Consider the following 24,485-nt stretch of genomic DNA (forward strand, 5'->3'; position numbering starts at 1 on the left):
AACATTCAGGCCAGGTTTCTGGCTAACTTATTATCAGCTCCATGTGTCCCTAAACCTCACAAATGAGCTCTCACTCCTCCCTGAAGACAAGGAATGCAGTTCCAAAGAGCAATAACGTGGCAGATAAAGAGACAGCAGCAGAGTCCTGAGCAAAGATCCCAGCAAGCAGCAGCAGTGTGGACAAACAGCATCGGAGAGGAAGAGCAAACCACCATCCTGACTGATTGGATGAATGGCACTGTGTTTGCAACTAGTTGCAAATTCACTGTGCTTGTGAAAAGAATGTTTGAGGAGAACTGAGGAGACTGTTGGAGTTTGACATTTGCCACCTTTGGAGTAAAATGGCAAGAAGAGACAGTGGAACACAGGACAAAACTGAAGAAGAACTGCCGGCTATTGGACTGTTGAAGTGGGAGAGGACAACAGAGTGAGAGCAGTAGGTGAGAACACAGAGGAATGCTGTTGTTTAATGTGGGAAATCAAAATTTTGGGTTAGCAAATCTGGGCAAAATAATACTGACTGCTTAAGTTGAAAATTGTGAAGGAATCTGAACCACTGCAAAAAGAAACATATACAAAATCACACACGCAAGCAGAACATACATTAACCCTATTGGAACGCTTCCTGAAAGTTTCAATCAAGCTATAACTCTCTTGTCAAAAGATGATAAAGATTTAACTGACCCAACCAATTTTAGACCTATTAGTTTAATAAATGTGGATTGTAAAATACTGTCGAAGATCTTGGCAGCAAGACTGGAGACGGTGTTGCCACAGATTGTTCATAAAGACCAAGTGGGGTTTATTAAGCATCGATCATCAGCTGATAACATGAGGAGATTATTACATCTTATGTGGGCCAATAAAAATAACCCAAAACCGGTAGCAATAATTTCGCTTGATGCACAGAAAGCTTTTGACAGGGTTGAATGGAGTTTTTTTATTTACTGCACTGTCAAAATTTGGAATTGGTGATAATTTTTGTAGATGGGTTAAGACACTCTATGCAGGGCCGAAAGCCTCTGTTCTCACCAATGGACTGATGTCCCCTTTTTAATATCTCCAGGTCTACCTGTCAGGGTTGTAGTCTTAGCCCACTCTTGTTCACTATCTTTTTGGAACCTCTGGCTATTAAAATTAGGGAAGATTCAAGTATTGTGGGTGTGAACAGAGGGGGGAGAGAACATAAATAATTTTTATATGCAGATGATATTTTGCTGTTGTGTCAGGACCCTACTAATTCTATAACAAAATTGCTAAATGTTATTGGTGAATTTTCTAAGATATCAGGCTACAAAATTAACTGGCATAAGTTGGAGGCAATGCCAATATCTCAAACATGTGTTGATAATTCATTATCAACCTTCAATTTTAATGTGTTAGAAAAAGGGATGAAATACTTAGGAATAACACTTAATCTGAATGTCGATGAGATTATGAATGTTAATGTAGGAAAACTATTAACTAGGATTAAAGCTAATTTGGAGAAATGGGGTAAGCTGCATTTAACATTATGGGGCAAAGTAAATACGATAAAGATGGCAGTAGCTCCTCTGATCAATTATTTCATTGGAATGATACCAATTTGTATTTCACCTCAAATCTTCTCAAGATATGATAATATGATAAAACACTTTCTTTGGGATGGTGGTAGACCGCGGATTAATCTTGGCAGATTGTACCAACCGAGAAAAGAAGGTTTATCCCTACCCAACATAAAACAGTACAGCATCTCATTTGAGATGTTCAAGCTGTGTAAACACTGGGCAGCAATAAATTCGGACCTAGACTGGGTTCTAATGGAACGTGAACTGGTCTTTCCATTCACTCCCATTGAGGCTCAAAAACCAGACAATAAAGGGAATAGGTAGATAACCCTATTTTAAAGTTTTCAAAAATGGTGTGGCAAGAGGTTCACAAGAGCTGTAATCTCTCCCCATACTTTCAAAAATATGCACCCCTGTGGCATAACCCAAAAATAAAAATGGGTAAACAAACAATTTACTGGCCACAGTGGCATAAAAAAGGCATAAGATTAATAAGTGATTTATATGAAGATACCATGTTTATGTCCTTCAATGATTTGACAATAAAGTTTAATTTGGAAGGACCCAGCCATTTTTGGCGATATTTACAAATGAGAGACTGTCTGAAAGATAAAATAAAATTATCTCAGGAGAAAAATGTCATAGAGAATTTCTTTGTACTTCCACCCTTAAATGCAAAGGCATCAAAATGGTATCATTTATGTCATTGGGTTAAAAACAACATATGTAAAAGTCTTAAAGGGCTTGGGAAAAAGATCTGGAGTGTTCCTTTGATGAGGGAACATGGGATTCAATTATTTCTGAAAATGGGTTTTACATTAGGGAAGCTAGAGGCAAATGTATTCAATATAAAATTCTCAATAGGTACTATTATACACCAACGAGACTTTATAAAATGGGAATCAGTAAAGACGACCTGTGCTGGAAGTGCCAAGAAGGAAAAGGTACGTTAGTACATGCTTTATGGGAATGTCCACTGGTTTCCCCAATATTGGAAAATGTTTTAAAATATATGGAGGGTTGGGTGAAACTTAAATTACCTAGATCACCCAGACTGTGCCTATTGGGGGACAGAGGCGAGGTGCCAAAATTAGACAAAGCAGGCTTTAGAGTGTTAAACACTGGGATTGTGACATGTGTTCGTCTCATTTTAGCACTTTGGAAAGACCCTCGGACCCCAACCCTAAAAAAGTGGAAGGAGAAAATGACTGAAAATGCCACATGTGAGAAAATGCTGGGAAGACTGAGCAGTAAGACAGACTCTAACAGAACAATGGGACAGTTTTTCTGTTTATATGGGCCTACAACATGAAGACAACGTGAGATACAGTATGAATTAAGAATTAACTGTATGTGCAGCAGTTTATCTATTTATTTATATATTTGTTTATTTATATATGTATTTATTTTCTTCACGGAGGGTGGTTTTGTTTTGGGTTATGTTATGGTTTTCTTAATTGTTTGTTTAAATAATAAAAAAAAAAAACTTTAATTCAAAAAGAAAACAAAGCCACATAGTTTAATTCTACCTTATGGGCAAATCTTCAAGGTTTTCAGTGCAATTTGCCGACTCTGCCGAGTTTGACAAAGCTTGTTTTTGCCGATTTCTTCAGGCATAATAAAATATCTGTCTATTTTTCCAATATTTAAATCCAACGTTTGGGTTCTGGCGTTTTCTGAGGTGGAGTCCATGAATTTGTCTGTTTTACAGTAGATAGTGTTGATTTTAAAGAGCAAGAGTTTCCCTGTGAAACCACAAAGATGACCTGCAAAAATGACTAAATATCCACCTTAAATGAAAGAAATTTTTTTTAAAAAAGTGTCAGATGAATGAAAATCCGCTAGTTTAAGAGCTTTTGTAAATTTATATTGCTGTGACTTCAAACACAGTCTGTTACAGCACTTTACTGTCTTTACTCTGTTAATTCCTTGTTCCGCATTTATTGTAAGGGGATATCCTGTGTATACGTTGCACTTCCCTTACTTGTGGTCAGGTCTCAGTCACCTTTTTTTTTTTTTTTTTTTTTTTTTTTTTTTAAGTTGTCCCTGATCTTTACATTTGCTTTTCAATTTAATAGTAATTTTGATAGGAGTAGATTATACGATTAAGGTAAAAAGAACCCATACACAAAGAACAAAAGAAGTCCAAGAAATTAAAGTCAGGCCTCTACCTTTGTTTGTTTTGCAACATAAAAGTGGTCGTGTTGTTCATCTATCGTGTACTCTGCAAAGCCTTGACCTCAACCACTCTCACTTCCTTCTATTGAAGGTGGAGGAAGCCATGATGGTGCTGGAAGATGACCCCCCCTATGGAGGCGGCCTCCACCCCGAGCACCCCGCGAAACCTCTCAGCCTGGAACATCACAATCCCGTACATTGATTTCTACGATGACGACGTAAAGAGGGAGCGCATTCCAGTGTTTTGTATTGATGATCTAAGGATAATTTTCTTATCAGAAACCCCCCCAAAAAGCACACAATCTCAACCAACATATCTCATTAAAACATACTTGTTAATAATCTGTAATACTATCAGGTAACCAGTAACTAGTGTGACTAGCTATTTTGGTTTGGGGTCATTAATTAAACCTTGTTGTTTTACTCTCTGCAGTCGGACATGAGACTGAGCACTGGTCTGTGTACAGGAGATATCTGGAGTTCTATGTCCTAGAGTCAAAGCTCACCGAGTTTCGTGGTAGGTTTTCTTCATAATGCTAATTTAGAGCACCTGTGCACTGCTCTGTTTTTCATTCAAGGCCATCAGGAAGGAATTTTCCCATGAAAATGACATCGACTCCACAGAAAAATCCCAGATTATTACTTCCAAGTAAACTTATATTTTAGAAGCGAAGAACATTTAATGGCCCTGTTGCATTATTTGGGGACTTGGAAACTGCACGGCTGTTATGTTCCAGTTAAAGAGAGATACATATTTTTAACACTCGTCTCTGTGAAATCTTACACCATCTGCAGGCTCATTTCCAGATGCGCAGCTGCCCTCAAAGAGAATAATTGGTCCCAAGAATTACGAATTTCTGACATCGAAGAGGGAGGAATTTCAGGAATATCTTCAGGTAGATATCTGAGCTTCTCTTGGCCTTTTCTTCTGAATTGCACTAGGCAGGATACTCAGTCATGTGAAAGAGTTTTCAAAGGACTCCACGAAGTGCTGTGAAACATTGAGTACAGCCTTACCGCTTCCATAGAAATTATGATGTTAATTGCAGTCCAATCAAATGCACTTGATTAAAGGATCATGCAAGTGTGACCATCTCTGATGTTGAAATGCAAATGCTTTTTTATTGAGGTAGCATTTAGATAGGTGTTATAAATACTGTACCTAGGCAATATAACAGGTTTTGATCAGCTACAATAATCACTTTTAAAAGTATCATGCTTTATGTAATTACTGTGTAGCTACACTTTTAACATTTTGCTATATAATTTCTTTATATAATCGTACTATGATGATTGTAGTGTATGTATATATTTGTCTACATGTACCCAACCCTAATAATCATAAACATAATATACAAAAATGTGCATCCTATTGTTAATTTTAATAACAAAATCTGACATTTAGCACTATGCATTTAGTTTAAGCATTTTCTGCAAAATGTATATTGGAACCTGATGACTTTCTAGTATTAATTAAAAGAATATGCTCCTAATATAAGATGTTTGGAGTAAATATATTATAGTAAAATTGATGAATATAACCTGGGGGCATCAAGTGTAATTTTAAAATGAACCTCAAATAAAAAAAAAAAATAAATAAATAAAAAAAAAAAAAAATACAGAAAACATTTACTTCAACTTATTGCTGCTAGAGGTGATTCTAAAAGTTGCTGAATTATGGTTTGTACTGTGAAAACTTCTTCAAATAACTAAATAATAAAAAGCTCTAAGACAAGTAGTCTTACGAAAATTACTTTGTGGGGAGGCGGTTGGTAAGAAGGTTACGAACAAATTAGCTTGAAATACGTACGCACACACACACATAGTTGAAAAGTTTTTGGGTGTAGTTTTCTGTGCGTATGCGTTCATCAAGAATACTTCAAATTAGGTTTCAGAAAAAAGGAAACATTTAAAGTCGTCTTTATCAGTCTTAATCAGTGGTTGAGTCACTTCTTGTAAAGAGAGAAAAATATCTTTGTCTTTGCTTCATTTGGTGATTCTAAGAGCAGCTTTTCAAAAACACAGAGGAAAAAACTGAATAAAACACAATTCAGTCTCTGCAGTTGCTGCCAAGGTCCTTAAACACTTCAAGGAATAAAATTTGAGTCTTAACTGTTGAACATTTATAGAGAAAAATGACAAAACTCTCCATCCTGGAGAGGATGGAACGGCAAGGAAAGATTTTTAAATGGTCCCCACCTGCAGCAGCGTCTCCCAGTTTGTCTGAGGTAAAATAGTTTTATTTTATTATTTGTATATTCAGTACTTATGTGCATTTTGAGCTACAGCACACTTGTTGCAGTGGTCTGATGGGTCAGATGTGAACAAATAGGTGAATCAGAACAATTTGCACTAATTTTACATGTCAGGTTTGTAAAGCCCTAACCCTGTTTGAAACAACCTACTCTTAGGTTGTACTGCAAATAATTTAAAGAGTGGTCACACAATTTATTATTTGCCCATCAAAGTGCTAACATTACCTGCACTGCTTGCTTGTAACAACTCTCAGCCTAGTGTCTCTAAGTTTCTGTTGTCATGCCCAATAGAAACAAGAATATTTGACACCTCTTAAAAAAAAAAAAAAAAGGAACAAATTAGCATAAATCTGTTTTACACATTTTCAGTCTTTCTCAACTTTGTCTTAAAGTTTTGACTCCTTTAATAGCATGATTACACACACCTTTTGTTTAGTTGCAAATTAGCAAGACATCTTGGTTCTCTACCTGTGAAACACAAACTCCAGTCTTCTTCTGTTGGTCTGCGAGGAGGGAACAACTGATAGTCATTACAGTAAATCTCCTTATATGATTTTCTTGCAAAATATTTTGATGCAGAACGTTTTATTTTCTTAATTGTTTATTGAATCTTCTGTAAATTAAAAAAATATATAAATTAAATATCAATTTGCATAAGTTAGTTTAAACTTGTATAATTTCTGCTACATCTGGCATTTCTGTGCAGTTTATCGATTACAACTTTACCGTGCAATTAATTCAGGTTTTTCTTGATAACAATTACACTGATGATACAAAACTCACAAAAGTGTCAAATATGACACACATGGTGTTACAAAGTTTAAAAAAAAAAATAAGCAACTGTCCAAAAACTAATGGAACATTGTGTTAACTTTCAGTGGAGTGTTCTGTGTAGGCTTTATAGCCTAAAACCTGAGTGCTTTGGTTCAAATTCAACTAATTTTACCAGTGTTGATTTTAAGAAAACGTTCTATTTTTTAGACTCAATGACAGTGGAGTTCCATCAAGACTAAAAATAGAAACACATCAAGTAAAGCTAAATCCCTCCTTAGCATAGCTGCAATCTTGTGGCCACAGTTGGTTATTGTCACTGAGGTCTCATTTCAATCACATATCAAAATGTAGTCTTCTCTGTTTCTGAGGGCGTGTCTGTCTCACATTTACAATGAGCGGAGCTGGGCAAGCAGCGTGTTGCTAATGGCTTGCGCATGTGCATTGCGGATAACCCACTGTTGTGTGACTGTACACTGATGGAAGAGTAATGTGCAAGGTAAGCTGCTACTGGATCACCTTTCACTGCTCAGTTACTAGCCAAGCTAGCATTAGCAAAATCTCTTTTCTTTTGGCTCTCAGCGAAGGCGGTCGCACTTTCTCCTCTCCTCTCCCTTATCTTCCCTGCTTAGCTTCTTATGTCCTTGTCTAGTCTCGTGTTTTCTGTACTTCCCTAGAACACTCTCTCATAGCCTGTGTCTAAAACCTAAAGAGAACTATGGATTTGATCAACTGGTCTCTGAATGCTATTGACACCCTCTTCTCAACGAGAAGTTTGGGCTCGGGAGAGCCTGAGTGCCCTGGAGGGACTTTCCCTGCTGGATACACGATGGACGGGTGGCAGAAATGGAGGATCGTGTGCCTGGCGGGACTGTCGATCGAGGACGCTGAAGATATCTACCTATTCGGAACCATGATAACAGGGTTCTTGCTGATCGGAGCTGGCTTGGCCCTGGCTTATCGGAGAATTAAGACAGCGGAACCGGCTGCTAAAACCCCCACAAAGCTGCCCGCTGAGATTGAATTGACGGGACGAGGCGCGGCTTCTCAGAAAGGGCTCACAGACGGGGATATGGTCAAGAGCTTGGAGGCTATTGCGGCTGCAGTGAATACTCAGAATAACATCTCTGAGCGGATACTGGGTCACATCAGGGAAGAATCAGCTCAAATCAACAACTATGGGCGGAAGCTGGAAAACATCACGGATCAGTTGGCTGCGGTCGTGAGGTCTCAGAATCTGCTATGTGAGCAAAGGATTGACAAGACCACGGAATTGCAGGTAAACAACATCATGGAGAAACTGGCGGCTATCCAACGGGAGATGGAGAGACCAGTGTCGAGGTGCTAAAGCTAAAACAGCTCGAAATTTTCATGAGTTGTTGGAAAGAAATCGCCATCTTAATGCGGCTACCCCCTCCGGCGCCAGCTGCGGGCTTAAGGCTGGAGCCGAACAAAACAATCCCTGATAACGACTATGTTGACACTGTTCCTCCCCATTCCATGCAAGGCCACCTGGGTTGGCTGGCAGACTGTTTACTTAGCCTGGCAGGGCGAAGGACACTGTCTCAGCTGAACTCTGGACACGCATACACTTACACTGATGAGCACGCACTCATCCCCCTCCCTTTCCAAACGCCTTCGATGCTTTTTTTTTTTTCCTGTGGGGGAAGACGGCGGGTCTGCGTGCCGCGCTGGAATGGTAGCGCTGTGCAGGACGACTGTTGTGTTTTCCTTCGGACTACTCCTCACCCCCTACCCAACCCTGTGGCTTGTCACGTGCTCCAATGTTGTACTGTGGACATTTATGTGCTTTCTGTGCAGAGGAGTTTTTTTTTTTTTTTTGTTTGTTTTTTTGTTTCCTGTTCTCATGCTGTCCTCCCATAGGTGCCCAGCGTGAGTAGAGGTCTCTTTTTTTTCCTCTTGTACTTTCCCCATTGTTGTGTACATTTTCAGTGTTTTTTTTTCTGTAACGCTGCCGATCTCCGACTTGTATTCCCGTGTGTGTGTGTGTGTGTGTGTGTGTGTGTGTGTGTGTGTGTGTGTGTGTGTGTGTGTGTGTGTGTGTGTGTGTGTGTGTGTGTGTGTGTGTGTGTGTGTGTGTGTGTGTGTGTGTGTGTGTGTGTGTGTGTGTGTGTGTAAGTCGGGGAGGTTCTATTCCTGTGGGGCAACCTGCATATGGCCAATAAAGTCATTCATTCATTCATCACGTCTTAAAACTTATCTTTTTACTTTGGCTTTTGATTCTATCTAGTTGGCTGTTCTAGCTTGTTGTGGTGTTACCTATTGTTTGTTGTCCTGTTTTATTGTTTGTTTTAATTGTCTCATGCTTTTACTGACTGTGAAGCACTATGGTCAACACTGTTGTTTTAATATGTGCTATATAAATTTTGATTTGAAGTAAACAGTTCAGTGATTTCGCATCATGACAGATGAGTTTACTTTTGCTAACCTTGGTCAACATGTGTGATGTAAAGAAGATGGAGTTTGAAAAGGTAGTTAATAACTTCTTTAGTACATTAGCAAGGAAATCTGTGACAGGACACCAAACACATGCTTTATAGAATATTGAGGCTGCACACTAAACACAATAAAAATAATTTAAAATGAGCTCATTTTTAAAGATATTCAGCAACAATATTAATTCATTTGATATGGATAGAGAAACCTTTTTGCAGATTAATTATTTTTTACATTTAATATTTTTGCACAATTATTCAGTATTAGCTTTATGTATACTGAGATGCTTTCATTGTGTTTCATTCCTTTTTTTTTTTTTTTTTTTTTTTTTTTTTTAAAGGGATGGTTTGAAAAATTCCTACAACACTTGTCATTTTCAGCTATTAGGAAATAATCTTTTTGTAATACACTAGTTATTTATTTAATCATAGAAGTAAAAAAAAAAAAAACCCAATTCTTCTGCCAGGAGTGCAGACAGGCAGCTCAAATGGTATGTTTAAATTTGACCCAATTTAACTTTGTTAAATAGGTATAGTGGAGGAAGGTGTGTGTGTGTGTGTGTGTGTGTGTGTGTGTGTGTGTGTGTGTGTGTGTGTGTTTAAAACATTGTCTGTCTATGTGTGCCTGTGAGCTCAGAACTCAAATTGCTACTTTAAACTTTACTCTGTTGAGAATCATCTTTTGCACTACTTGAATTGCATTAAAACAAACTCACAAAGGAATCCCAAAAGAACCACACCAATACTTCACAAATAAACCATCTGATAGATGGTTGAAATAAGCCATTCTTTTCATTTTCTTATTGTCCTAAAGAAACCCCAAATGTTAACATTTCAATCCTGGGCTGAAAGAAATAGTGAGCACATTTGTAAGAAACTTAAATTGCTAATTTTGTTTTGGGGTAAATCATTTTCTGTACGACCGTCTCACTTGCCCACAGCACAGGAGAGTGCTATGCATTGAATTGAATCCAAATGTCTAACTAATAATTAGATATTGACATGCCTCTGAGTTTAGGCTGCTTTCACAACAAAGGAAATTATTTTTTTCAGTTTCAAGTGGTTTCTTAGATTCAATGACAAACAAGACCAAAACCTCAAGACCATTACTGAATGTAAAAGCCGCTCAACTGAGAAACGGGGACCAAAAGAGATAAAAGATTACAGAGAAAATCTCTGCTACTATCAACCAAATAAGTAAAGATGAAACAATGCTAAGCTTGTTTAATGAAAATAAAAATGGGCATTTTACCCTTCAGGTTATTGTTTTCTGTGTGCATTTGTTTTTGAAATGCAAACACATAAAAGTAAGGACTCCTAGTCACTACCAGTGTTGGGCAAGTTACTTTGAAAAAGTAATTCAATTATAGTTACTAGTTACTTCTTCAAAAAAGTAACTGAGTTAGTAACTGAGTTACAATATTCTAAAAGTAATTAATTACTTGGAAAAGTAACTATTGCGTTACTTTAAAAAAAAACAAAGAACGTTTAACCCTCTGGGGTCCAGGGTATAATTGGCTATTTTTTTACTACTTTTGATGTTTCCTCCACATTTCACCTTTAAAAACTATTTACTTTGCCTTGTTTGGTATCATCCTTTTCAGCACAACCTCACGTGCCTGAATTTACAGTTATGTTCTCATTTTGTCATACTGTATAACCAGAATTGATCTAAAATCAGACAAAAACCATAAAATCAGAGTAGAAAAAGTTATATTTTTACTGTAACAACCATAAACATGTTTAATGAATCATATTTCATAACTTCAAATGCAAATATTAATTGTCAATTTTAAAATCCTCTGCACAAGTTTTGCAAACAACAAATTTATTTGCATCCATTTACCTTGATTTTTTTAAATAACCATTTCAAACTATATTTACAGAACAATCAGCTGTTCTTCAATAAGATGCCACAAATTATTTGTGCCACTCCAAAAAAATAATTTCTGTCCACTATAAAGGAGAAGATCACAGCCTGATACCTGCAGGTCTGACAGCAGCAGGTGTATCACTGCTGTTTCTACCTGGAGACAGCAGTCGCCTCATTGTTCTGACACACAACACCAAACTATCCACAACACTACACACTAACTACACAAGACGACACATTAACTACACACTCCAAACACGCTAAACGTCACAAATCTCACATCTCAAAACTCGCTCTCGCGCGCGCTCTCTCTCTCTCTCTCTCTCTCTCTCTCTCTCTCTCTCTCTCTCTCTCTCTCTCTCTCTCTCTCTCTCTCTCTCTCTCTCTCTCTCTCTCTCTCTCTCTCTCTCTCTCTCTCTCTCTCTCTCTCTCTCTCTCTCTCCCCCTCCCTCCCCCTAAAACTTCCCCTGTTTTGTTTTGTTTTTTGCTCATAAGCAGAGAGTGCTTGCTAGCGCTAACGTGGCAAAACTATTGAGGAAAAAACGCCGCGTATATATTGTTTATCACGACTCTGGTTTTACGTGGCTTATCAACACAATTTAAAAACTGGCATATATCACCTTGTTGCTTTGTCTTTAAGTGGTCATGTGACTTACCACGACTACTTTATTCTTCCTCAGTCAAACAGCAGCACTCATGCTTTTGTTTTGTCCCCTGAGCTCCAGGTGTTGTGCTAGACAGTGATCGTGATTGCCGTCCGCAGGAGCGCGCACCTGCTTAAAGCTGTAGCGCCCAGATTACTTACAGCTACTTCCTGCAGCTGATATAAGATGCGGTAAGCTGAACACAGCTTCAACAGTCTGTTTGTTGAAAAATAGTAACGGACCGCGTTTCCTTGTTAGTAACTGTAACGGCGTTGTAACGATAGGAATAGTAATTAGTTAGATTACTCGTTACTGAAAAAAGTAACGCCGTTAGTAACGCCGTTACTTGTAACGCCGTTATTCCCATCACTGGTCACTACCAACATTTACAATCCTTTCATCTCATTTCCATCTCCTTCTTTCATCTTGTCTTTTTTTTTTCTTTTATATTTGGTAAAAATATAGGGCAATTTGGAGGAAACAATGTAAAGCTGGTTAAAAAAATGGAGGACTGGAAGCATGGAGGACAAAATGGGGCTATTAAGTGTGAGTAATTCATAGGCTTCTGTTCCCTTCCCCAGTCTTGATTTTGACATAGGCGTTTCTTGAGGAAAACCCCACAAGACATATACGTGAAGGACCGTTTAACTTTTTGGAGGCTACTGAGCACATGTGACCTCACACAGGTTGGTGGCATGTGTGAAACCATGCAAACCAACTTGTGTAACAGTATGGATTTTTATGTTAAATGACTGATCAGGCTATTGGCAGTCTTGCAAAACACCCAAACTCTTAACAGCAAACTAACCAAAAGACTAATAGGTTTTCAGGAAATGTTTGGAAGTTAAATGTGCTTTACTGAATTCAGATGTTATATGTGGAAGCACATATTGTATATGTAATTGTTTTGACTTGCGTGGGCTGTGCATGTCTTTATTTGTTGAGCATGCATATCTGTACACTTGGGCGCACTTGCTGGTGTGTATAAATATCTTGCGCCACCTCAGGTGTGTTTGAAGGAGATTTTCAGGAGAATTGGAGATAAATCATGTGAATCCTTGCTGACATCTAAACCCTCCGAGCACTAATCAGCAGTAGTCTCAAACAAATGCGAACAGGCAGCGAGACGGCCTCTATGTGGGCTTCAATCATTGCTGCTGATGTCTTACTTTGTCTGTTTGTTTAACAGGTATTGGGGCTGTCGAGGAAGAGATAAGGAGCAGAAGAACATAAATTGTTATTTTTCCAAAAATATTCTGCAGGATCTCTACTAGATAAGATTCATTTTAACTGTTTATGCTGTGCTTGGGACAAAACTACCATCTGGTCAGTGCTTGATTGTACTGACCACCAAAATTTGTAAAAAAGTGTATAAATAAATCAGTTACTGAAAAACCTCATGGCTGAATGTATTTCAGTATGAAGATTACTGGGCAGCCACTTCTCCTAATGCATGGTTATGAAGTCTGTGATGCAGGTTGGCATTTATTTTTGAGAGAATTTTCTGATTTCCCTGTGACTCCCTGTCCCTTACTGCTTTTCATTCCACGCTGCTTCACTCTTTTCAAAAATCCTAGAAATCTTCTCCACTGACGTATCCTCATGACCAGTGGTCACAGTGCTGAAGGCTTTGTTGATTCGGGACTGAGAGAGCATGACTGTCAAAGGCATATTATAATTTTGTGTTTGTGTATTTGTATTTGTTTTGTTGGTGGTCACTCAGGGTAATAGTACCTGGGTCATGTCAAATAATGACATTACAAAATGTCTTAAGATTTTTTTTCTCTGCTGAAAAGCTTAAAGACAGTTGAAATCCACCATCACCAGAATATAACTATGGCTACCTCTTAGCCTTAAGTGATATTTTTCCTATTGGAACTCTCAGCAGGGAGAAGCATAAGTAGGTTATCAACACAGTGACAGCAATCATCAAAAGAGGAGGGACAGAGAAATCTGTGACCAACAGAAATATTACTAGCGCTAAATAGAGACTGAGAACTTACAGAAAACCTGTGTTTGAGTTGTATTTCCTCCAGCAGTTTTAGGACAAATAAGTATCATACACTAAAGAAAGAATTACAAGGTCCAGTGTAAAGCCTATATGTATGTATGCTGCCATGCTTGGTGCCCATAAAGGTCGACAAGTTCTATCCACCTTGTGTGTAGTTGAAGGATGAGAAATCTATGAATGATGCTAAAGACATGGCTGGAACACAGTCCCTTGTGTTGCTGCTGGTTGACAGGAGACTACTGACAATACATGCAAAAGTACCCAATCGAAGATGACTTTCAGTGTCCCCGGGAGACTAATTGTGGAGACCGACCTCCCTGAATTCAGATACATTGTTGTTTCTGAAAACCAACATTTAAACTCCATGGACTCCAGTTTATCTGGTATTGATAGATAATGTTAGATCTGAGTTTCCTAGCTGTGGTTGGGGTATTTGGACAAAACCAGGAATATTTGTCTGGCCCTCATGCTCACACATGGACTTAACTGTTATAACACATAAAATGTTAGGTGTATTGCATTCCTACCAGTATAACTGAACAGATTTTTTTGTTTTGTTTTGTTTTGTTTTTGTTATGGAGAGCCAACTGATTATATGCAATATTTTTTCTTCATATCACAAATATCCCAGGTTCTATAAACAGTAGATGTAGCTATGGTGCTTGATGATTCTTTAAACTGAGGAGACTCACCACACTGTTGGTGAACGAAAAAAAAATTCACTATTAACATTGGGTCTTTTCAAAAGGAAAAAGATTAAATTCCTCTTTTTTTATGTTCTAGTTCTGCTTTGACTGACGGTACTGACACTTAATAAAAAACATTAACTGGGTGTTGGAATTGATATTTTTTATATTGTCATTTGTGCTTAGAAATATATAATCATTTGTATGCTGATAAAAATCATATCCTTATTAGGTCTGATAAGATTCTGTGTGCACTTGTGTACCATGAGATGAGAGGAAGCAGTCTCGACGTTATAATTCCGTTATAGCTTTTGAAACCAGACTGTCCTGTTCTGTTTTCTAAAAAGTGCAAGAGTTCACACCTTTAAATGTGCATTTGAGATGACCTATTTTCAGTGTTGGGACTAACGCGTTATTAAGTAATGAGCTGTGTATAACGAGCACGGTAACTAGTTATTATGCCAAAATCAGGACCGCGTTACTCGTTACTGGGATTTAGATAGGTTCGTTACTTCGTGTGGTGGCTATCGCGGAGCTTCCACAGATTCAGTAACATTAGCAAGTGATGGAGGCCAGCAGGTGGATGAGAGAAAGGGGACGCAGAAGGAAGAGAGACCCAAGGCGGCCGCCGGTCCGAGTGTGAACTGAACTTCAGGTAAGAAGTTATGACCTGCAGTCTATCCTGCAGATATAAACCAAGTTTAGTTGGAGTTTATTTTTGTTATGCTGACTTTTTCCGTACTGCGTACTAGCTAGCATGACGGAGTTTCTATACAGCTGGGTGGGTGCTATGATGTTGATGTTGAACTTTATTTTGTTCATAAGGTTAATAATTAGAGTTGCCCACCATCCCGTAAAAAACAGAATCCTCCCGTATTCAGAGAAAGTATCACGCGTTTCGTACTGAGGTGAAAAGGAACACAGTTTGTTCCTTGTTAATTCAGCTAGAATGAAAAAGACACAAAGCTGGATTTATTCTGTGTCTTTGCTGCACAGCTGCCTCTTCTTCTCTCATTCTCTCCCCCTCCCTCACCTGTTCCTACTTCAATCATGAAACTGATCAATGATCAGCTGATCGGCTTTTCTCTCTAGTTTGTTTATCGCCCACTTTGCGCCAGAAAGAGGAAACTAGCGGATGTCGCGCTAAACAACAGCAGCACGTTTAAGCTTGATCAGCTGTTGTTAGAATTTATTTAATATTAATTTCTAGTATCAGCTGATGTTTGCTGGAGCCACAGCTGTAAAGCTGCTGGTCATGATATCGGTTTGGTTATCTGGTGAGAGGGAAACATGAAGATGAAACCAGGAGATGTCCTTACTGAATCATCAGAGCTGAACAGGTGATGGAGAAACAGGTTTACCTTTTAGGTGACATGAATGAGTTGAAGGGAAGTTATGAGCTGTTTCTGAGAGACAAATAACACCAGGATCCTTTTCTAAGTAGCTGACAGCTGGTAACTGTGCAGGGGCGGGTCTAGCAAAGTGTTGCCAGGGGTCCATGTAGGGCATTAACAGGGAGAGATGGGCACAAGGAAATACTTTTTTTTCTTATTCTCATTTAAAATGTCTAGCTTTTAAAAAAATAATTATTTGAATCTTACAACAAACAATTGATAGATTGATACATATATACCATCAGAACAGTGTACATCACTGTCACAACAGCGTTTGTTTTCATTCAAAGGCTTTATGATTTTTCCTATAATGGTGGGCCGGTCTCTAGTCAAAATGCCCGGGCCAATTTTTTGTCCCAGTCCAGCTCTGTATGCAGCTCATCTGCAGTCTGGTGTTACCTACATCTTCCTATTCAGAAGGCAGAATTTCTGAGTTCTGAGTACAATTGAAAGCACCACGACTGCAGTTTTTGTGTTGGATGTAAAAAAGTGCACATGACGCTGTGACGTAGGCTAGAATCATGACAGCGGTCAATGACGGTCCAGGCGTGGGATTTCTCTTGTGAAAATGTGCACATTTTTTTTTTTCTGTTGGTAGGTGGCACAGTGCACTTGTGGCAAGTAAGCAAGCCAGAAGACTGGCAAAGTTATGGAAGCAACACATTAACAAGAGAATTCTGAGTAAAACCAAAGTTACTTTCCCTAGTAACTAGTTACTTTCAAAGTAACGAGTAACTTGAAGTAACTGAGTTACTTTTGATAGAACTAGTAATGTAACTAAGTTACAAATTTAAAGTAACTTACCCAACACTGCCTATTTTGACCTATTGCAAGTCCTGTTTTTATAGTTTAGCAAGACGCTTACTTCTGCTTTTCTGCATACAGTTTAAGTTCATTGAAAGGTCATATGTCTATGTATAGTATGGCTGGAAAAACACACACACGCACCTACACACACAGAATACAGACACTGATGTTGTTCACATATGCCTGCTTAAGAATGTCACGCTGTGACAAAGTGGAGGAGCAGTTGTAAAGCTCTGCATTTGTCCCATATGTGTTTACCTTTTTTTTTTTTTGCACATTGTACACATTATTCTGTTTCTATGTATTTACTATGATTTGCTATTTGTCAAGTAACATTGCTTCACTCACTATCCCGGGTTTGTTTGTGTAAGCATTTTGTTGCCGGCAAATCAAACATTCTGCAAATTAGGGCAAATACTCAGTTACATGTTTCTTTATATTTTATTATGTTACAGATTAAGTCATTTGTTCATACTTACTTTGTTTGTCTTTTCAGTCTTCATGAGGGTCAGGTGTGGGGAAACGCCCGCCTAGCATTTCCTCATTTTAAAGTCCTGATGACGTCACATATGACATCAGCAGGTCAAACCAAGTGGAGGGGTTTCTTTTTCCATAGAGATGCTTCCTTTTGTTGGTGTTAAGGTTTAAAGGGATTTGTTGAATGTTTTTCCTTTCGTTAATATTGCCATTTAGTTGTGTAAATGTGCATATTAGAAGTGTGTAGAGGTTTTGTGTTTTTAGATAATCTGTGTAGAGTTTTAGATCCCTCAGTTGAGTGAGTGGTACTGGCTGGGTAATTGGAGGGAAATTGATGGCCCTATTTAAAGCCAGTCTCTACCAGATGCAGGAGAGAGGAGAGGTGAGCTGTGTTACCAGATCCATGTTATGTTGAGTTTTGTTAATTAAGTTGATTTGGGGGGAAGTTTTGTTAAGTTATACATTAAATTAAGTTCACTGTAAATAAATTGATCACCTCTAGAAATCTGAAATGTCTGCCTAGTCTGCTTCCCTACCACCTTCCTTGACGTTCGAGTCTGACTACTTCACACACGCGTATTTGTAATTGCATATTCATGAATGATTGCTTGCTGACAATAAAAAGGGCTGTAGCAAAGGAATCAGTTGGAGTTGCTTAGACAGGCGAGTCGCAGCACTGCTCTCCAACGCTTCCTTTGCAAGTAAAATGTCCACTGGTGTCTGTGTGGTTGCTTTCATTAACAGGTTCTGTTTACCAGTAGGGTTGACTTAAACCCAACACTGGGTAAAAGCCAACAGTTTTATTTGGCTAATGCAGCCTACAAAAAGCAGTTTTAAAGAAAAAAAATCTAAGCACAATGATTTATAGAGACAAGTACTTGCAGGGTAGTTGTAAACTTCTAACTTCCTCCATATTTCTTGTTTAAAGGAAATCATTGTTATTAATGTGGACTTTATCCTCGTGTGTATTATTCAAGTAGTTTTGTCAGACTTTCTTTCTTTTTTTAAAATAAACATTGTGTAAATTTTAACCACAGTCTGGTTATTTCTAATAGCAATGAATACATTATATCCCTGTGATTTGTTACTAATTCCCACCTCCTCACTTAACACTAATCCAACATACCAAGTATGCAAAGAAAATGAATGCATATATTACTGGTACCGCTACAGTATTACAAAAATTGAAACAGCACATTTTGCATGCATACAAATATGTCAAACAGAAAAGTGGTCAGTACTAAGAAGCTGTCAAAAGTATGTGACCTGATTTGTCTTGTTACTTTCCGTTGAAATATAGTTCCTGCTACAAATGTTGAATATCATAATACCTTCATCTACACCAGGGGTGTCAAACTCATTTTAGTTCAGGGGCCACATGGAGAAAAGTCTATTCTCAAGTGGGCCGGACTGGTAAAATCATTGTATATATAACTTAAAAACAACAACTTCAGATTGTTTTCTTTGTTTTAATACGATCAACATAAAAATAAAGCTAGAGCCTGTGGACAGTATGTTCAAAATAGTACAGGCACAACATAGCTATTAATCATAAAACACCTCAAGTTATTTGAAAATTCTTAGGACAAAGAACACACAAACACACAGTGCCTCAGTGATTCACAGAACTGTTTCACAGATCACAGAACTATATTAGGGTGTCATTTCGCAGGCAGCAATGTAGATAAAAATAATGAAATCCTGTTCCCCAAACAAGTACAAGAACCACAGAATAGGTTAAATATATAAATAATGGGGGGGGGGGGGGGGGGGGGGGGGGGTCAGAGGTCAGGGTGGGGGGTTTTGCCTGGGGGGATTGCCCCCCACACCCCCTTTGCCGAGCTTAAAAAACGGACATCTTGTGCACGTACGAGCACGCGCGCATGCACTCTCATGTACGCGCTTTCACTGATCCGAAAAGGGACACTTCCTGTGGCCATGCGGTCCCACTGCGCATGCTCTGTCTTCTCCTAGCGGGTGTGCGTTTTAATTAGGTTCATCAGCCGCTGTAGGCATTTTGGCTTTTCATGGTAAATTTATACAAACAGGAATGACTTTGTCTTTTTATCCTGACACTATAGAAAGACTTTTGTTGTCAGACAATCGAACTGAAACGGCAGTGTGTTTTATAAGCAGATTTTCTACAGTTAGTTAAGCGACTCCCCAACCTTGTTGCATTTGTTTCTATCAACTCATTGTTGGCTGTTTTAGACTTTAAGACGCCGTTTATCTCAAGAAATGGTGAATAAGGAGGTGGAGAGAGACCAAACTTTTATCCCTTTCATTAAATAATTGCATCCCCCCCCCCCCCCAAAAAAAAACCTTTCACCAGTGCCGTTAGTTCGCATTAATTTTCAGTTAAAATTTAAAATAATTAAAACAAAAATACGCGAGGGCTTTCCCAGACATTCTTTAAAACACAGATGTGCAACGCATTATTTAATTTGTGTTTATCAGCCGATGCGTTTTAGTTTTCAGTGTGAATATATACAAACAGGAGTTACTTTTGCAATAGTGTTTTTACACACTCTAACCGAAATGGTAGATTTTGTGTGTTTTTAACAACTGCACTTTGGGTAGGGGGATAGTTAAGGTGAATTTGAGGTCTGCGCTTTGGGGTGGGGGAAGAGGCATAAAGGTTGATAAAAGCCAGCGAACACTTTCCTTGAGCCTGACACCCGCACGTTAGTTTGTGTATTCGACCGTTTAAATTTCAAATTTTTAGAGAAAATACGCATTGAATTTTGATGCCATTTTTAAAACATAGATGTGCAATACATTATTTTAATGTTGTTTATCAAACGCTGTGTGCGTTTTGGTTTTCTCTGTGAATGAGTTACTTTTGTAAATGCATGATCACATTTTTTAATGGTGCTTTTTAGGCACTGATCTGAAAGATAAATGTTTCTGGTAGAAGCAGCTTTGCTGGATTTGTTTTTTAACTTGGTGAAACATAGTGCAAAACTCTTAATTCAGTATTTTTACAGGTTTTAACTGTGTGGTCTTTCTGTCTTTCTGGAAAAGTAGGTCAGCTTGTGAAATGAGAGCATGCACCGTGCTCTTCAGAACTGTCAGCTTTGCTCGTTTTATGGGTCCTCTGTTGATAAAACTGATTGTTTTTTGTTTTGTTTTGTTTTTTTAATGATCTTAATGTTTAGACACAATAGCAAAGGTACTGACCTGTGTGTCTCTTTAAACTCTAGATGTTAAATTTTAAGGCTACATATTATTTATCTCGCACTAAGTCTGTTTGGCATATGCTATGTATAAAGGCTCTGGACCTTTCCAAAAAGGCGTAGAGGCGACTTTACTGTGATTAATTTATTACAATGTCAGTTTCTGGGAAGTTTTCAGTTTTTCCTCCTGTGTCTATGACTGGTGCAAGCTTTTTGTTTATTTGTGAAACTGAGTGTGGTTGTGGACAATTCCGACTGTGCTGTTTGAATTGAGTTTCGTGTTGGATCGCTTTCTTTAATTGTTAATTCTCTGTGAGCAGTGAAGAACCAAACTAGTACTTCAAAGTTTAAAATCCGTTTTGCCCCAGTGGCCAGTGCGAAGTTGTGCTGCAGATCCCAGCATGAAAGCTGAGGGTCCAGCCAGCCGGCAGAAAGGCCAGTTGATGCCTCGACGTGCGTTGGAACCGGCTTTGCCCGCACAGAGCGTTTCTGACATGCTGGCGTTGCTTATGCATAAGAGAAAAGCAACAATACAGCGTGCTTCTCTGCTCCAAGACATCCTTTCACACGGTATGTATGTCTGTCTGTCTGTCAGCGCTAATTATTCAAACCCTGTTTAAAAGGCGACTCATTTGTTGACCAAAAACATTTCCTCTAAATTTGCAAAGTTACTGATTTAAAAATATATATTTTCGATTTTTAGCTGGATGTCACACTCTAGACTCTTGAGCATATTTATATAGCAAAATTCACAGTGGTATAAACATGTTAAATAAAAGATGCCCAAGTGTCCACCAATGCACTCTAATGCATGCCTTTAAACTGTATGCTGATAAGTCTGTATCCATAATTTGTGGATCTGCTGATTTGTTTTTAATGTGGCACTTTTTTTTTCCACGAACTGCAGATGATGAAATCGTCTTTATTTGAGAAAGTGTCCCTAAGCTATTGTTGTTCATACTTACTGAGTTCCCTAACCACTTTTTTACTATGTCAGCAAACTTTCTGAACAGGAAAGGTATCGTAGATTTAAAGACACATCTTCATTGAAGCAAAGGCAAAAAATTGTAATGAATTTTATGTTCATATTAAAGAGTGAAAATCCAAAAGCTGCTGCAATCTTTTGTATTAATGATCTCTCTCTCTCTCCCCCTGTGTGTGTGTGTGAGTGAGTGGGTGTGTGTGTACAGGAGAAAGGTGATGGCAGGAGCTTTTTTTAATGCATTTCGAATCAACTTTTTTATTTTGTTTTACAACAAGTGTATTTCATACATTGGAATAAATGTATTCTTTTCTATACTTTATAAGTATGAAACTCTAAAGATTTTAAGTTCATGCACATTGTGAAACAAGAATCTAAATCTTTCTGTCACAATGATTTCTATAAACGCATGTTGTTTATGGGGATAATGTGAAAAATCTTTTGTGGGCTCTAATAATGATCAGTGGTGATTGAAGAGGAAGCTTGAACCCTGGCTCTGGAGATTTTCATGACAAGTGACAGTGCAGACATCTGCTAATGAGAGAACATGTTTTATCATCATAACGACTGCGAATTTAAGCGTCGTTAAAGTGTCACTTCAGTAATGCTGCTGGGAGAAAGAAGTGTTGACTCATGTTTTTTAATAGAAGACTTAAAACACTAAACTCTAATTTCTGGGGTTTATTTTAAGTTTACAGAATATAACATCTGGTATGACAATGAGTTTTACTTCACACTGTCTGTGTTATGTGTATCCATTTATCATGTATGCTACTCTGCTCTGTGGACTAAAATGTTTCATTGTATTCATGAAATAAACCAGAATTTCAATGTCCGAATCTTTTACTGTTTCTCTGCTTTTGTTCACTCCAAGTTTGACAAAACCCACAGCTCACTAACAATGTGGAGCAATCTCAGTGTATTTAGCTGCTTTTTCCCTAAACACAATCAGTTGGCTGAGAGAAATGCCTGTACTCATCCACTTTGGTCATTTTGAACGTTGAAGGAGATTTGTTCCATAGACACCTTATACTAGAGTTTCCTACACTTAATCCATCACTACTGTGTTCTATTTAAACCCAGATTCCTTTTATAGTTTGCAGTGAAATTTGTTAAACCATTGCTTAATGGGACAGAAGTACAAGTCACTCTTTACTAACACATTGTAGATAAGTTTAATGCTGGACAACACAGTTAGCAGTCTGTAACGGTGGCACGGCAATGTGAAGGGGACCAAATGGAAAAAGCAACCACACGAGCCTTCAGTTGTTTTCAAAGCTTTGAATATATTTTCTCTTTTTTGTGGTACAGAGGTTTTGTCATGCTCACCAGCAACACATCTAGAAATAACTAACTTGAGCCTCTCAACAAACCCCTCCTTAAATAGATGCTGGTCATACCATCACCAATAAAATGTAAAAAGGTCTTCCTACCCCGACACAGCCCAAATACAAAAACCTATACAGTGAAACATTGCAGTTATTTTAAAACACCTCACAAATATCTGATTACAAAACACCCCCAGCTAAACAATATCCCAACTAACTAAATCAAATCAAACTGAAAATTCAACCCACTCCCCCCTCAGCTCTCATCAGATGGTTCAACCCACTATCAGTGGGTGATTGGAAAACTCCTTTCAGGTGAACATCATTAGGCCATAATCATGTGTGCACTCCATGACTAAGGCCTTCAGGAAGTTGACTTCAAGGGAGAGAGAGAGAGAGAGGTTAATGGACTTCAAACAAAAGCATAACAAAATCAAAACTTCCTATCAGACACTGTGAGTGCGTACATCATTTAGTGAGGGAGATGCTCCCCAGCACCCTCACACAGTCTCACACACTCTTTAGATTTCTGAAGTTTTGTGTGTAATGGTTTAGTCTCTCACACCTTACCCTTTTCTCCCAGTATCACAACAGTATGACTCCCAAAGTACGGCTCAGTAAACAAACAAGGACTCTGAAGTCAGAAATGAAAGATACAGTTGGAAGATGAATGGTTGTGTTTTTATGATGCGTAGTACCCCCTCTTCTTCTTCTCTGTGTTGTTGTTCTTGTGTGTGTGTGTGTGTGTGTGCGCGTATGCTTTAGAAGTCAAAGTATACACTAGCCACACTTACAAAAAACATTTTGAATTTCATTTAGAACTGAGATTCTATGTTGTAAGCAGAAATCTTATGCTCAGCCAGAAGCGTGTTTCCCCACTTTCACAATGCTGAGGTGTCAAATCCACAACCCCCAACAGATGGTTTGTCACACGCTGGGTTCAAACACTCAAAAAGCAACACAACAGCAGGTTCAAGAAGGGCAAGGCCCCCTTTATTTGCACAGCCTCACACACTATAGATTTTTAAAGTTGTGGTGTACAATGGTATAGCCACAGATGTGACTTCTACTTTTGACAAAGATCACTCCACATGCATATTTCTTAAGAAATGAAGCGTCTTTATTAAGCTCTTATTTATACATGTCTACACAATAATAGACACCGTGTGCTCTGTGACATTATAGTCTTCTACTTCTGCTTCCATTGGTTTGCATTTTCAACTCCCAACCTTTCAGGTTGTTATGAACGGCTTATATTTCTAACATTTTGTGATGTAAAAGTGAACCACGCAGCTTTTTTATTTTCTGTCTGATGGAAGGACTTAAGACACGAGTTATTTAAACAATTCTAAATGACAGTGTGACGGCCATAGTACTTTATGTGGACCAAATATGTTAAGGATAATGTTTCTCAATGTAACATTGCAAAGAACTTTTGGATAGGATACAACATTTTGTAAACAGTTACCTCAGAACCTGTACTGTCAGACCTATGCATGTAAGGTTAAACTTTCCACAGTACATCCACTTAAGTAAGTAACCAAACACATAAAGTCACCCTCACCAATAATCGACTGTTCCTTGAAAAAAGTAGCACAAACAGACAACTGACTCAGCAATGATAAGTAGAACTACCTGAGGCCGAGACTCAAGCAGAAGAAAATTAAAAGTTGTTTTGTTTTTTATGGCTCGAAAGATTGAAGAAAAATATGTTTAATAATTCAACAAGAGCCGCACCTTCAACACATGTACATTCAAATTTTGGAACAGGCTCAACATTGCTGTTTGTTCAATAGTTTTTATCCACTCTCAAAAGTCATTTTATGGCTTTAATGTTTCCAGCTGATAAGGAGACTTAGAGCATTTCAAATGCCCGTCCAAATGCTTTAACCATCCGCTT

Source organism: Pelmatolapia mariae, linkage group LG16_19 (genome assembly GCF_036321145.2).
Source record: "Pelmatolapia mariae isolate MD_Pm_ZW linkage group LG16_19, Pm_UMD_F_2, whole genome shotgun sequence".
NCBI classification, from domain to species: domain Eukaryota; kingdom Metazoa; phylum Chordata; class Actinopteri; order Cichliformes; family Cichlidae; genus Pelmatolapia; species Pelmatolapia mariae.